General features: G+C 41.6%; 1 protein-coding gene across 2 annotated transcripts in view; it reads right to left on the bottom strand.

Moving 5' to 3' along the window:
- Positions 1-16,206, bottom strand: part of SSH2 (slingshot protein phosphatase 2) — a 312,357-nt gene that overhangs the window by 99,327 nt on the left and 196,824 nt on the right. The gene's annotated exons all lie outside the window — the stretch shown is intronic.

The following is a 16,206-nucleotide window of genomic DNA, read 5'->3' on the forward strand; positions in this document are numbered from 1 at the left end:
GTGGTGCTCACGGTTACTCCTGGCTTATTGCTCAGAAATCGCTCCTGGCAGGCACAGGGGATCATATGGGATGCTGGGATTCAAACCACCATCCATCCTGGATCGACTGCTTGCAAGGCAAATGCCCTGCTGCTGTGCTATCTCTCTGGCCCAGTTTTTTCATTTTTTTGTGGAGTGTCACACTAGGTACTTCTGGAGGTGAAGAGTTATTCCTAACTTGTTGCTCTTGAGATTGTATACAGTGCTGGGATTCAAATCCAGGTCTCCTGCACGCACAGTTTGTATTCCAACCCTCTGAGCCATCTCCCTGGCTTTGGCTCTGTTTCATCTTACTTGGGTAAATAGGAAGGGAACGAAATAACAAATAAAATGACTAATAAAATGAGGTTGTAGTAATATAGAATAAAAATATAGATTGTACAGGCAAGTATCCTACCCTGCTGTACTATCAGACACTCAAATGCAAACTATAGTTACTAATAACAGTTGGCAACTGTGGAAGCCATGGCCTTGGTTTGATCCCTGGAACCACATCTGGGACAGTTCCCTGAGCAAGAATCACTTCTTACCACAGAGGCAGAAATAGCCTCTGAACACTACAGGGTGTAGCCTAACCGACCAATAAACAAAAAGTAATAACAGACTCAAAGTGCCCAGAAAAATACCTGATGAAAATACATACACATACAAAATAAAATACATAACATCTCAGTCAAGTATTAATCAAAGGTTTACTTTAATTTTCATGTGAATTGAAAAGGACTAGCACAAAGTAAGCTATGTTTAACCTACAAAAATTTTCCCTCCATAAAATTATCCCTCCATGAAATTCCCCTGATATGTTATGGATAAGACAGCAATAGGAAATTACTCATATGGATAGGTCATTCAAAATATAATTACTAAAAGCTAGGCACAGAAAATGAAAAATACCTAAATTATCATATCAACAGACCATCAATACATTGTCAAACAACACTGGATATAATGTACATAACAATGTTGTTAACTGCTGTATCTTTTTAATCAGGCAGAATAAAACTGATAAAAATTTTGAGGGGGGAATTGCTAAACAGAAAAGAAAAATATGACTCTGAAAACAAACTTAAGAATTCATAGATGCAAGTTAGTGGCAGATCAAATGTCCCAGGTTTGATTCCCTGCACCACAAAGAAGAAAAAACAGTGCATGCTGTTCAGAGGTACTACCTTTATTATGTTTTGTTTTCATCTTTAAATAAAGCATTATGTTCTGTTGCACAAGTCTTTTCTCTTGTTACATTCGTGGTATGCACATGTCACCATGCTGTGGGTCATTTTGTTTTACTCATATTACGGGAACAACCAAAAACAAAATGTTTAAGTGACAGGATGAACAGGGTACACCACAGACAGGAAATGAAATTCACAGTTCTGCCAACACAGCAACTGTCTGCTAAGTGAAAATGCTTTAAATTAAGGACAAGTATATTACATATCATTAGGCTGTGAGCACTTTGATTTCTGGCAAAGTGGTCTCTACACTTATAAAACTTCAAGTATATATTGTTGAATGCTTTTTAAAAACCAAGCATACTTCAGTCACCCCTTTTGTAAGACAGAAGCATTTTTCTCTTTGAGTAACACTAGTTAAAAAAACTAACTTCCTGGTTTTGAAGTTCTGTTGATACAACTGTGACTTAGACTTACAGCTTACGTTTGCTTCTTGGCATGGTGTAGTTCCCTGAGTGAGCATTATTGGGAGCAACTTCCAAGTACAAAGTCAGGGCAGTAGCCCTCGATCTTCAACGGGTACGGTCTGTTTGTCTCTCCTCTCTTCCCCTCTTCTCTTCCCCTCTCCCCTCTCCCCCCTCCCCCCTCTCCCTCTCCCCCTCCCTCCCTCCCTCCCTCCCTCCCTCCCTCTCTCTCTCTCTCTCTCTCTCTCTCTCTCTCTCTCTCTCTCTCTCTCTCTCCTTCCCTCCCTCCTTCCCTCCTATATAGAACTTGCATATTGCAAGGAGGATAGAAGGGCCTCCGGTTAACTTACAGCACCCTAGGAATTTCGGTACTTATCCTGTATACAGGTCCGATCTTCAATGCCACATCTGTCCCTAAAGTACTACCAAGCATGATCCCCCAAACACAAGAGAGATAGAGAAAGAGAGAGAGAGGCTATACCCAGATGTGTTCAGGAATTACACATGGCCATATTTGGTAGACTATATGCAGTGCCGGGAATGAACCCATTGAAGCAAACAACTTACCCTCTGTGCTATCTCTTTGGACCCCTGAAAAGAAGCCTTTCTATTTGAATTGTTAACACAAATCTTGATAAACTTTTATGATACATCAAAATGCACAGCAGATATAGTTAGAGAGAAGATTGCTACTCAGGTGTAGTAAATTCTCACTCAGAGTCATGGCAGATGCAGTCTAGATGCTATAATAAAAATTGATCCTCTTTACTTGGTGTGTCTGGATTATGATTTTCTTCTCTATAACCCCAGATACCAGGAAAGTAGCATACAGGAATAAAAATTCCTGGTCAGCACTAAAATAAGTCCAAGTTCTATAAATGCAACCAAAGATGGGACTGATCACAGTATCAATAAAATAGGGAAAAACAAAATAAAACAAAACACAAAACTAACAAGCACCAGTTTAGGTAAATCAAATCAACTTGAAACAAAAATTGGGAACAGAGGGAAGGTTGTGAGTTTGAAGTTATACCTGACTGTGCTTAGAGATTAGTTAGTCCTTACTCTGCTCAAGAGACCATAGGTGATACCTGGGATAGAACTGGGGTCAATTGCATGCAAGGCAAATTTCTTTTTTTTTTTTTCTTCTTTTTCTTTTTGGGTCACACCTGGCAGTGCTCAGAAGTTACTCCTGGCTCCATGCTCAGAAATCACTCCTGGCAAGCACGGGGGACCATATGGGATGCCGGGATTTGAACCGATGACCTTCTGCATGAAAGGCAAAAGCCTTACCGCCATGCTATCTCTCCGGCCCCAAGGCAAATTTCTTAATCTCTGTACAGTCGCTCTGGTCCCTCATCTTGAAAATAAAATGTATTATTTTCATATGAAGGAAACTAAATTTAAATTTAATCACATGCTCAAAGATGCAGGTGAAAGCTGAATATATGTTGCCGGAATAGCAAGTAAGAGATTCACTTATATAATATTGGCCTTTCTGAAATAGATGCCTGGAGATTCCATTGATAGAATTAGTCTCCAATTAAAATTAAAATTAAAAAAACAAAACAAAATAGAAAACAGCCACAGGAACTCTCCCTAATTAAAAACATATAAAAAAGTTTCATCTACTTCCTGAGTTTTCTATAGTCTGGTTCAGGAACAGAAACTCTTCAGTAAGTTCTTTGTATTATATGCATCTGATTAATATGTTAGTCTTTGCTAAACACAAATCCAAAAAAACTCAACTGATATTAAAGAGACAAACAAATATATTCTCTCTTGATCTAAAGACAAAGAGTAACTAGCTGCTTGATATCAAAATGATACAAGATCATCCTTTGACAGTGAAGTTACTCAGACTTTATCAGAATACAAGTGAAGAACAACTATTTGTTTCTTTCATAAAATCACTTGCTCAATTCTCAAGTTAGAGGAAATAGCTAACTTGACTAGATGTATACTGTATGGTAAGCACTGAGCTAAATACTTGTTTTGCTGTGTGTGTGTGTGTGTGGGGGGGGGGAACGACACCAAGAAGTCTTCATGGCTTACTCTTGACTCTGCATTCTGGAACCACTCTTGGTGGGACACGAATGACCAGTGCTGGGGACTGAACTTGGGTTTGGCCATGTGCAAAGCAAGCTCCCTGCCTGTTGTAGTATTTTTTCTGGCCCTAGTTAAGTGCTTTTAGTACTCCACTAATTCTTTGCAAAATGTACTATGAAGTAGGAACTATATTTCACTCCCTAAAGTGACAGAGGAGTTCAGAAATGTAATTATTAGTCCTGAATTATGTATAGCTAGTAATCTTCAGAAAAAGGACTCAAACCAATCTAATCTAATTAGTCTAGTCTAATCTGAAGGTTCATTCTCTGAAATACCATCTATTGCCCTGTTCTAGTTTTTATGATAAAATTTGTGGCAGATAAAATGCAATGTCATCTACACAGAATTTCTTAAGAAAACAGAGTTTAAAAGGAGAGTGCAGTGGTAGAGCACACACAGGTGTAAAGTCCTTGGTTTGAAAAACAAACAATAAACACTAAAACCAACCGAAGAATTTGAGACTAAGAGAAAAAGGCATGAAATCCACCCAGATCTCCTCTTATTAATTTTTTGTTTCCCCATCAAGGCCAGAACAGAAAGACTACACTGAGTTAAATGAAGCTCATCTGGCTGAGAGAAAAATATAGTTAGACTGAACAGCAGAGAAAAGAACTATTAATTTCTGTTAGGAGTAACAGTAGCAAAAACAGAGGAAAGACATGGCAGGAGTGTGGCTCAGTAAGCAGTATAAAGCATGTCTCTAGTGGTTGAGGCCCTAGGTTCTAACCCCAACACCTCACCACCACACAGTAAAAAGCTAAGGAAAGGGGTACCTGAGAGACAGCTCAAAGACAGCACACGCAGGAGGCATGGGTTTGATCCCTAGAACATAAGTGTCCTCTGAACACATTTTGGAACAAACTCTGAACAAAGAGGTGAAAGCAAAAAAAAAAAAAAAAAAAAAAGAAGGCAAAGAGGGAGAAAGGATGCTCTACTTCAAAATCAGCTTGTGGTTCTAGGAGTTCTGTTCCATCACTGTTGTTGTAATCAGTCTTCTGTAATTAGTGGACTTGGTTTTTTACTCAGATCCTTGGAGAAAGCCTGGGATAGAAGTTCCAGAAGTTCTGCTCTGTCACAGTTGTCAAAGTCAGACCTCTGGGATTAGAGATCTTGGTTTTTGTACAAATCCTAGGCTGAGGCCTACTTTAGGAACTTCCTCATTGGTCCCTTGACAGGTTCTGTCAAGACCATGTTTGTCAAAGTCAGTCTTCTGTAAATAGCAATTTTGGTTTTTGCTTAGGGCAAAGGATGACATGTCTCCCGATTGCATCATACCGTTAGGTGATAAGATAGGGCAGCCCTCTCTTAGCTCAAGTTGTTGCCTTTTCCTCCTGTCCCGATGTCATGTTAAAACTAGTGCAAGTTGGTGCAGGGACGGTATTCGGAGTTTCACCAGGAGGAGTTTGGTTCCTGGTGCTATTGCTGGGACCTGTGTCGGTTCCAGGTCTGGGATCTGGGGTTCTGGGTTGGATGGTTGCTGTTCAATCACATGGAGACTAAAACCTTGGGGTGTGTAAATGAGTAAGTATGGAGCCTGTAGTTAGTTGTTCCCATGGTAGTATGCTTCAAGGGTGGAGAAACCCTGTATCTCATAAGGCCAAGGGAATTCCCATTCTAATTTCCCCAATATTTACCATGCCTATGCAAAAAAAAGAAAAAGGAAGCACAACCCTCCTTTTTTTATTTAAAAAAAATTTTTTTTTTGATTTTTGGGTCACACCCAGCAGCGCTCAGGGATTACACCTGGCTGTATGCTCAGAAATTGCTCCTGGCAGGCTCGGGGGACCATATGGGATGCCGAGATTAGAACCACCATCCTTCTGCATGCAAGGCAAACATTTTACTTCTATGCTATCTCTCCAGGCCCAGCACAACCCTTTTTTGAAAAGTTGCTGGTCTGGTTTTTTATTTTTTATTTTTTTTTTGTTTCTTCATAGCTGATGGTTTTGGTTTTTGGTCTATTATTTTTTTATTCTTTTTGTATTATTGTTACTCCCTTATTGTTTTTTTGTCTTGTCTTGTTTTTTTAATTTTTTAAAATTTATTTAAAGAAAATATATCACATAGTTGACACAATTGATCATAATACATTTGTTTCAGGAAGAACAAAGACAAAGCTATTAAAAATAGAAAAACTAACGAGATGGAAGAAAAAGAAAAGGTTTAGTAGCAAGTATATTTTTGAAAATCATTGACTCACCAGTTAACTCATTAAAGGCCTAGCAGAAGGTTTAATAAGCTTTTCTTCTCTCCCTCCCTCTCCTTCCTCCCTCTCCTTCCTCCCTCTCCTTCCTTCCTTCCTTCCTTCCTTCCTTCCTTCCTTCCTTCCTTCCTTCCTTCCTTCCTTCCTTCCTCCCTCCCTCCCTCCCTCCCTCCCTCCCTCCCTCCCTCCCTCCCTCCCTCCCTCCCTCTCTCTCTCTCTCTCTCTCTCTCTCTCTTTCTTTCTTTCTTTCTTTCTTTCTTTCTTTCTTTCTTTCTTTCTTTCTTTCTTTCTTTCTTTCTTTCTTTCTTTCTTTCAGGATAAGAGTTAAAGAAGTATAGTAAAAATAGTGTTAGAGTGGCAATTGTTGTTTGCATAGGCACAGCAAAATATGGGGGACATGGAAAGGAAAAGCCTTGGCCTGAGTACGAGACCTTACCCCAGAGATTTTCTGGCATAAGACCAACTCTAGGCTCCAGGCATACTAGGCTGACCCAAGTCATTATTTGTTGTGCCAATAAACGTTTTTTTTTTTTTCAGCACAGTCGCAGTTGTTGGTGTCAGGTTTCTGTAGTTAAAGATCCTGGAATCTGTGCATATCTTACATCAAAGTCAGGATGATGTAGAGCGTCCTCTAGTTTCACCTCACAATTAGTGGGCAATGCAGAGAGCCCTGCCCTAAAAGCAGGTTGTTGTTGTTAAGTGTTTTGGGTGTTAAGGGAACTCTCTTTGGAGTGGCTCTATGCTGGGGCAGCGGTAGGGTCTTCCCTGGTAGAGGATTGCTTCCAGGTGATTTTATAGACAACTGTGGTTGTTTCATAGATGGCATCCCTGGTTCAGGGGTGAATGGACAATACCTGTTCTTCTGAGGCCTGAGCCAGGTCATTATGACAATGTTCAGGGTGTAAGGTCCCACTGCATTACAAGATTTGTGTGTTCCTATCTCTATTAGATAAGAACTTGTTTGTATATATAGTATTTTCCCATTTTAATGTGCCTATGCAAAAGAAGAACAATGCCACATGGTGTTTTTGGTGCATATGGGGACCGCTGGAACAAGTCCAACAATCCCTGTAACTTGGTTCTAACATAAGCTCTAAATCTAGGGACTCTTCTACCAGAATTCCTTATTGAATAGATCACAAAGAGAAGAACAGACAAAACAGTGGGGAAAATTGTCACTGTATAAGAGAATATTCAGTAAGGGTTATAACTGTTAAGGGAATACATATAAGATATTCAAAAGATATATATGTGTCCCTTTTATATCATTTGAAATAGTTGGGGGTGTGTTAAATCCAGTGCATCACTTTGGTCTTTGATTTAGCCTGTGCAGTCTGATAACCAGTTGGTGATAGTCCCATATCAGGAAAAATCCTTGAGTCATGACTGCTCAGAAACCGAGTCTCTTAGCAAGCAAAGGTCCACAATGAAGGAAGAAGGAGGAAAGGAGACCTCTGAGAATAGTTCAATAGCAACAGTGTATTGGGAACTTCTCAGGCTGAGAGTCTATCTTATCACTTAGGGTGCAGTTTGGCAGCTGGCTTTGTGTGGGGATAATGATCTGCTTCTTTTTTTGGGGGGGGTTTGGGTTTTTGGGACACACCCGGCAGTGCTCAGGGGTTACTCCTGGCTCTACACTCAGAAATCGTTCCTGGCAGGCTCGAACCACCATATAGGATGCCGGCATTAGAACCACCATCCTTCTGCATGCAAGGCAAACACCTTACCTCCATGCTATCTCTCCAGCCCCAATGATCTGCTTCTTGAGGAGCCAAGAACTGAAGGTAAGAAGGGCTAAATGTGGAGTAATGATGGTTGGGGGTGAAGAACTAGACATGAGCTTGTAGGGTGGTGGGCAAGGGCAGACTACAAGATGGACATTATGCATATATAAAACATACATTAATCATAGGAAATCCTATGGATTTATATTATTCGTGCGGGGGCACTAGCTTCCGTGCTTTTGAAAATGGAGAGGGGTGAGAAAAAATGTTGCCGGTGACTGCCCCAGCCCAACCCTCTTGTGCTGGGTGGGGGCTGGGGTAGGTCTGGGGTCCCCTTTAGAGTCCTTCCTGGCACCCACCTCTCTGGCTGCCAGCACTCAGGAATGACCCTGGAGTCCAGGAGGAAGAAGAGGGGAGATGGCCTTGGCTTAGGGCAGGGGGTCTCAAACTCAATTTACCTGCAGGCCGCAGGAGGCAAAGTTGGGGTGATCCTTGAGTGCAAAGTCAGTAGTAAGCCTTGAACATTGGGGGTGTGTGACCCAAACAACTAAAACAAAACAAAACAAAAAAAGATTCCTCTAGGGCAGGGCCACAAAATGTTGTACAGAGGGCCAGAAACGGCCCGTGGGCCCGTGAGTTTAAGACCCCTGGCCTAGGGCCTCCCCACATCCCATGCCAGTGAAAGCTAGCCTCCAGAACAGAAAAGGATTTGGTATAGAACCGGAAGCCAGAAATATGCCCACCTCTTTCCTCCCCAAACCCTCCCCACTTGTGCTGAGTGGGGGTTGGGGTAGGCCTGGGGTCCCCTTTAGAGTCCTCCCTGGCATCCACCTCTCTGGCTACCTGGGCCAGCATCCAGGCACGTAGCTGAAGTCCGGGAGGAAGAAGAATGTAGATGGTTGGGAGACTCCCTGTTCTCCCAGCACCCTTCAAGCTAGGCAGAAGGCCTTCAGCCTGAGGCCTCCCCACACCCCATGCCAGTGAAAGCTAGCCTCCAAAACAGAAAAACTTGTCTTGTTTTGTTTTGTTACCTTTTTCTTTTTTCCCTTTCTTCTTCCAATTGGATATTTATAACACCTAGACGGACTCCTCCCATATCTTTTCTTATATCTCCAAAAGAGCCACATTACTGGAATCATCTTGATCAGCCTCATAATTGGAGGGGGGAAATGAATGGTACTAAGACCAGACAGTCATATGTTCATTTGGTGAAAATAAAAAATGATCAGACTTGAATACCAAATCCAAAGTCATTGACAACAGAATCGATACCCAATCTACAACAAGCTGTACAAGAGGGGAACAACTGCACTAGCATTACGGGGGGGGGGGGGGCGGGGGGGATAAAGGAGGGAGATGTGGTATACATGTTGGGAACAGGGATGGAGGGAGGACAACACTGGTGGTGGGAATGCCCCTCATTCATTATTATAATAATATATTATTATTATTATGAGCCTTAAATATTACTGTGAAAGATTTGCAGTTCACTTTGACCACAACAAAATTTTTTTTAAAAAATCAGCTTGTGTTAGTACTCTGCTAATTCCTTCCCATCCAAAATCACTCCCTGAAGCATGACATTTGTTTACTGGCAGTTTCTTCCAAGGTGAATTGTGTAGGACAAGTTCAATGATGGGAAGAAAATACTTAACTGTTCTGAGGTTGGAATAATCTTTGAAGAATGTGTCTAGGGCAGGGGTCTCAAACTCACGGCCCGTGGGCAGTTTGTGGCCCTCCGTACAACATTTTGTGGCCCTGCCCCAGAGGAATCTTTTTTTGTTTTGTTTTGTTTTAGTTGTTTGGGTCAATCCCCAATGTTCAAGGCTTACTACTGACTTTGCACTCAAGGATCACCCCGACTTTGCCTCCTGCGGCCCGCAGGTAAATTGAGTTTGAGACCCCTGGTCTAGGGTGATGGCCCATGACCAGCAGAAAAGCCAAGGAAGTAAAGCAAGCCATATACACCTGACCAAACTGCTTGAACACCAGTTGGATAGACATTTTTCTGTTCTGCATTCAACACTCAAAAATAATTATCTATTACAGAAATCAAATTTCAGAAACTGGGTGTAGTGCTTTTTTCAACATTTAAATGAAGGAAGTAGATTTTAATGTTTATAATATTTGTAATGCCAAACTTAGTATTTCTGCCTGAAGCCAAATTTATGGTACATTATTGTGCAAGAATGCAAAGTCATACAGTTTTTGATTACACATAATTATAACAGCAGAAAAAGAGTCAGTTGGCATTTATGTTAAGTTCAAATACAAATAATCTAAACTGTTATGTTTCTGTCTTAAATATATTCCACACTCACACTACTCACCTTTCCCTGATAAGACCTGTTTATTTAGCTGTTTGACCATATAATACAGAAAAGGAATTTCATAATAAAAATCTCCAGATATGAAATTAGAAGCTAAAGGAGCCATTAATATGAATGTCTAATGAAAAGTTTGGCATTCAAAAAATAAGGAAAAAGTAATTTTGTCTTTAGGTATAAAAATATGGTGGCCAAAGTCAAAAGTACACTTTAGAGGGTGAGAAATAAAGTTTGATCCTACAATTCTAAAGGGCAGATGACAACAGGGTAAAATCTAAAGCCAATCATCACAGTATTCTCTGTAATTAAATATTCTCTATCACAACCCTACATGGTTACATTAGAGGGTACTCTCCCTCGGTGTATTAACTTCCAGATATTTCTCTATGAATACAGTCAGCAAGATTATTTTTCTTAGCAGACAAATGTTGGCAGAGCTGAGAAAAGTGTAGGACTCTAGTTTTTACTCATTAACCACAACCATCAGACCATTTTAATTCCAGCTAATCTTCCACTTACTCTTTTTTTTTGGATCACACCCAGCAGCACTCAGGGGTTACTCCTGGCTCTGCACTCAGAAATTTCTCCTGGCAGTTTCAGGGTATCATCTGGGATGCCCGAGATCGAACGTGGGTCGGTCCCAGGTTGGCCATGTGCAAGGCAAATACCCTACCACCATGTTATTGCTCTGGCTCATCTTTCACTGTCCATTCTTTTTCCACTGTTCACTGTTCACAGTGCTTACCTAGCACAGAACCCTACAGAGGCAGCTATTTGTTTTTCTCTTTCCAACTTTCTCATACTCTAAAAAGAGGGGAAGGAAGACATGTTCTATCAGAACTAATCTTCCTAATATGATGCTTCCTTTATAGATTCCAGACCATAAATGAGAAGTGGGGAGGAATATTTAAAAATGCCTTTTGATTTTTTTTTTAACTTTTGGTTGTTCATTCACTGGTAAGAAATGGTAGCATATTCCATCTTTGAGTCAAACAGGTACCATTAAATGAGACCCTTGTATCCCATATGCCCTGTGATTTCACTCCTAGGTGTGGCTTCCACAACACCAACAAAACACATGACATCTGGGTGATAGAGCGATAGCACAGCAGTAGGGCGTTTGCCTTGCTATCAGCCAACCCAGGTTCGATCCCTGGTGTCCCATGTGGTCCCCCGATCCTGCCAGGTACGACTTCTGAGTGCAGAGCCAGGAATAACCCAAGTACCGCTGGGTGTGATCCAAAAACATCAACAACAACAACAACAACCACCCACATGATATCTTAGAAATGTTCATATATATATATATATATATATATATATATATATATATATATATACAATCCATGGGGCCAGAGTGATAGTACATTGGTAGGATGTTTGCTATGCACGCTGCCAACCTAGGACGAATTGAGTTTGAGTCCCAGCATCACATACGGTTCCTCAAGCCTGCCAGGAGTGATTTCTGAGCACAGAGCTAGGAGTAACCCAAGTGTCGCCAGGTGTAGTCCAAAACAAAAACAAAAACAAAACAAAAAGATATACAATCCAAAATCAATGTCTAGCTGTTTGTTGCCTGTGGAGGTTCCTGAGTTTCTAATGCTAAGTGGACCTCGAGAAGGAAATCTACTGCTTTTCTTTATCCATCTCTGTCACCTGGGGAAGCATCTGGAAGAATTAGAACTGATGAAGTCTACTATGAACCCTGCACAGCATGGACAATCATGTTCCGCCAGCTCCATAAGGCAAACATCATGCCTGGCCACTTGTTCTGCATAGCGTGGGAGATGATCCTGGGGCTGTCTATCTTCCTGCCTGCACCATAGGGGCTTGAGAGACAGGACAGTGGTTGGTGCACTTAATTGGCACATGACTGATCTGGGTTTGATCCCTAAAACCCTGTATAGTCCTCTTACCAATGGCAGGAGTAATCTGAGTACAGAGCCAGGAATAAGCCTTGTACACAGGCCCCAACCTCCCTGACTCCCTCCCCCATAATTTATATAAGCCAAAATAATCACAAAAATATCTATTATTATTTAATTTTCTAGTTTCTATAGACTTGGCATATCTGAGTTGACATATGCTGCTTTTGGATGACTATTAGCAATAAACCACACCTCCCACTCATATTCTGATCTAGAACAACATCCCCATGCTCACTCCTCAGTCTCCCAGGCTCTCATAATATGCACAGCATTGGTGGTCTACAACTCTTTGTTTTTTTTTGGGGGGGGGTCACACCTGGCGGCACTCGGGTTACTCCTGGCTCTGCATTCAGAAGTCGCTCTTGACAGGCTCGCAGGACCATATGGGATGCCGAGATTCGAACGGAGGTCCATCCTGTGTTGGCTGCGTGCAAGGCAAATGCCTTACCACTTTGCTATTGTTCCGGCCCTGGTCTACAACTCTTTAATTACATGGGGCTTTACACAAAGCTGCTATGTCATTTAGGCCTGGCCAGTTAGAAACACTCCCTTGACTCTTTCTGCCCTGCTCCATGGCCTTCTTTGCATACCCAATAATAGTCCTGCTGTTGTTTCTTTGGTGTTCTGTCCTCTGATCCACGAGGGTAAGCACTGACATTCTTCTAACAAATGGCTTAAGACACATTTTTGAGTTTCATCAACTGAAGCTCAAAGAAACAAAATAGATGCCCAAGTCACATAGGTAATAGAGCTCAGACTAAGCTCATGTCAATTGATTGCCAGTGCTAGCACTTTCACTCTTTATCCTAAGTTACATATCCCTACAACAGGAAATACTGCTGATCTATCACTTGAAACAACTATCAGTTAAAAACACATCTGGGGTAGGAGTGATAGCATAGTGGACAGAGAGCTTGCATTATATGCAGCTGACCTGGATTCAATCCCTGGCACCCTGAATGGTTCGACAAGATCAGCAGAAGTGATTCCTGAGCACAAAGACAGGAGAGCAAGCCCTACACATTTCCAGTGTGCCCCTTCCCTCTCCTCCCAAAGAAATACATCTTGAGGATCGGAGAGCTGAAGAGATAGTAGGAAGGAATAGGGAACTTTACTTGCATGTAGTTCTAGGTTACATCACTGGCATCCTACAGTCCCCTTAATCTCACCAGAAGTGATCCCTGAATGCAAGCAAGGAGTAATCCCTGAGTACCTCTGGTGTGGCCCAAAAAACAACTCCCCAAATAAAAAAGCAAACCCCAGACCCCCAGAAACATCTGGGGGACCAGATGGCCAGCTGATCTAAAAAGAACAGAGCTTAGAGAAATAGTACAAGTAGATAGGATGCATGCCTTGCATGTAGCCAACCTGGGATTGATCCCTGGCCTCTCATTTAGTCTCCCTAGCAGCACCAGGAGTTATCCCTGAATGTAGAACTAGGAATAATCCTCAAGCATTGCTTGGTATGTGTGATCCCAAATCAAAACACCAAAAAGAACAAAGGTAGAGTTTCAATGAAAAGCTTAGTATATGTTCTTTTTCAAGGCATATGAAGATACTAGATCAATAGCACAGCAGTAAGGTGTTTGCCTTGCATGCAGGCAACCCCTGACAGACTCTGGCTTGATTCCTGGCATCCCTATGGTCCCTGAGCCTGCCAGGGGTGATTTCTGAGGTCAGAGCCAGGAGTAACCCCTGAGTGCTGCCAGGTGTGGCCCAAAAACCAAACCAAAACAAAAAGGCATATGAAGATGAAGTTCAAGATTTAGTGAGGAGAGATATGGAGTGATAGTACATCTGGTAAGGTGTTTGTCTTGCACACAGCCAATTCAGGTTCAAGCTCCCCCGCCCCCCAATATAGTTTGATGAGCCCCACCAGGAGTGATCCCTTAGCATAGAGCCAGTAGTTAGTCCTGAGAAGAGCTGGGTGTGAATCACAAACAAAACAAAACAAAACATTTAGTGGGAAAGGACTTAGGCATATTCTTATGAGACAAACATTTTATAGATACTTTATAAAAGGCATTTCTTTAGATACCAAAACCAAAAAACTAGGAATAGAACCTACATGGGAAGAAAGGAAAGTAGTGAGTATCTATCCAGGACTAAGTTTGTTGCTTATTTTTTTCCGAAAGCAACAGTATTTCTAGATGCTGCCTGGTCAGATATCTATTTGGTTTCCTTTTCAAGGATCTAAAGCTTTAAGCATCTGGTTTGGGTGTTATCAAAGTTGTCAAATGACAAATGATCAAAATTGGAGAACTTTCAGAGATAGTCAAACCAGGGCTCCAACTGCAAGTGGGGCAATGACATTTTAAAACACTCTGTGAAGGCCCAGAACAATAGCACAGCGATAAGGTGTTTGTCTTGCGTGCAGACAACACAGGACAGACCCTGGTTTAAATACTGGCATCCCATGTGGTCACCTGGGCCTGCTACGAGTGATCTGAGTGCAGAGCCAGGAGCAACCCCTGAGCTCTGCAGGATGTGACCCAAAAACCAAAACCAAACAAACAAACAGACAGAAAAGTAAAACATTCTGTGAGATTTTTTTTTTTTTTTTTTTAAAGAAGAGGATACTTTTCCAACTTTTTGATAGCTGTCATTCCTATTTCTATACTGAGTCTGGGCCACAAACTTTCTTGCTATCTCTTCATAGCTGCCCCAGCAGACTGGATTTCAATCTCATCCCATCTTACTTGATACATGCCCCCCTAAAAATGTTTGGGGTGTATTTGTTACCAAGAGACATGACCAACATTACTTGGTACTAAATTTAAAGCAGTTGATGAAATAAAAAGAAAAAAAGTTTAACTAGAAAACCTGTTTAGCATTTGAAATATTATTTCATTGCATGATTCAACAAATGCCTTTCGAGGTATTTAAAACACACCTGCAGAAGGAATGCTAGTTGGGCTTTTAAGTATTTGGCCAAGACCTCCAATTCTGCTTCTAAAGCATTTCTATTTTATCTGGATGCGAAGTCTGTCCTGAGGCTCAGATGAGACCTGCTTCTATTCTTTGTTACTACTATCTCCTTTAATATCCTTGACTTGATCTCTGCTCTCGCAAAACCCATCTCCTTTTTCTTCTGGGATGGGAGAGGTTTTATCATTTATTCCTCTCCTGAGTGACTCCTTGTTATAAAAAAATGCTCAGTATGTCAGGGAGATAGCTCAAAGAACAGGATGTTTGAGGTTCTGAGTTTGATCCCTTGCATATTGCATGGCCCTGGCAATCCCTTGCCACTAAGTCCAAGTGGCGTGCCACTGTCTCACTGAGCCTGAGCTATTTGGTCTGGTTATGTGAGTATTTGGGGATGAACCCTAGACAACCTGTATTGGGTTGAGTCTCTCATTTGCATATTTTTCCCCCAAAGGAGAAATATGTTTATCTCTTTTCTCAGATTCTTTAAACAAGTTTTACTAGAAACTCTGTTCCCACCTACACTCCCTTCCTTTTTTACAATAAAAAAAAATCTGTGGAGCCAGAGAGATAGCATGGAAGTAGGGCATTTATTTGCCTTACATGCAGAAGGACAGTGGTTCGAATCCCGGCATCCCATATGGTCTCCAGAGCCTGCCAGGAGTGATTTCTGAGCATAAACCAGGAGTAACCGCTGAGTGCTGCCAGGTGTGGCCCAAAAACAAACAAACAAACAAAAAAAAATCTGTGTGTAGTGCCTCACTTTCTTTTAATGGCAGTCATTTCAATACACTGCCATCTTGCTTCTGTCTTGTCACTCCTCTCAAACTTTTCCTTGTCCTAAAATTGCTGAAAATTTTTCCCAAGGTCCAAAAAACTTCGGTTTTTCCTTTAGCACCTGGTGTCTTTTTTTTTTTTTTCGGGCCACACCTGTTTGATGCTCAGGGGTTACTCCTGGCTAAACGTTCAGAAATAGCCCCTGGCTTGGGGGGACCACATGGGAAGCCGGGGAATTGAACCGAGGTCCTTCCTTGGCTAGTGCTTGCAAGGCAGACACCTTACCTCTAGTACCACCTCGCCGGCCCCAGAACCTGGTGTCTTGGATGTGTACTAGTACACACTTTTGGAGACTCCCTTGCACTTCAATTCTAGAACAATGGGTTCACTTGCTAATTCTCTGAACATTCTAGTTCAGTACCCATTTGCCAATTGCCCGAATCCTATCTTATTCATTGCTATTAAATCAAAACAGATGTCTGACTTTCATGGTGCGTTGAAACTGATACTTAATGAGACTTAAAAACTAGTCTTTCCA

Source organism: Suncus etruscus, chromosome 1 (assembly GCF_024139225.1).
Source record: "Suncus etruscus isolate mSunEtr1 chromosome 1, mSunEtr1.pri.cur, whole genome shotgun sequence".
Classification (NCBI taxonomy): Eukaryota; Metazoa; Chordata; class Mammalia; order Eulipotyphla; family Soricidae; genus Suncus; species Suncus etruscus.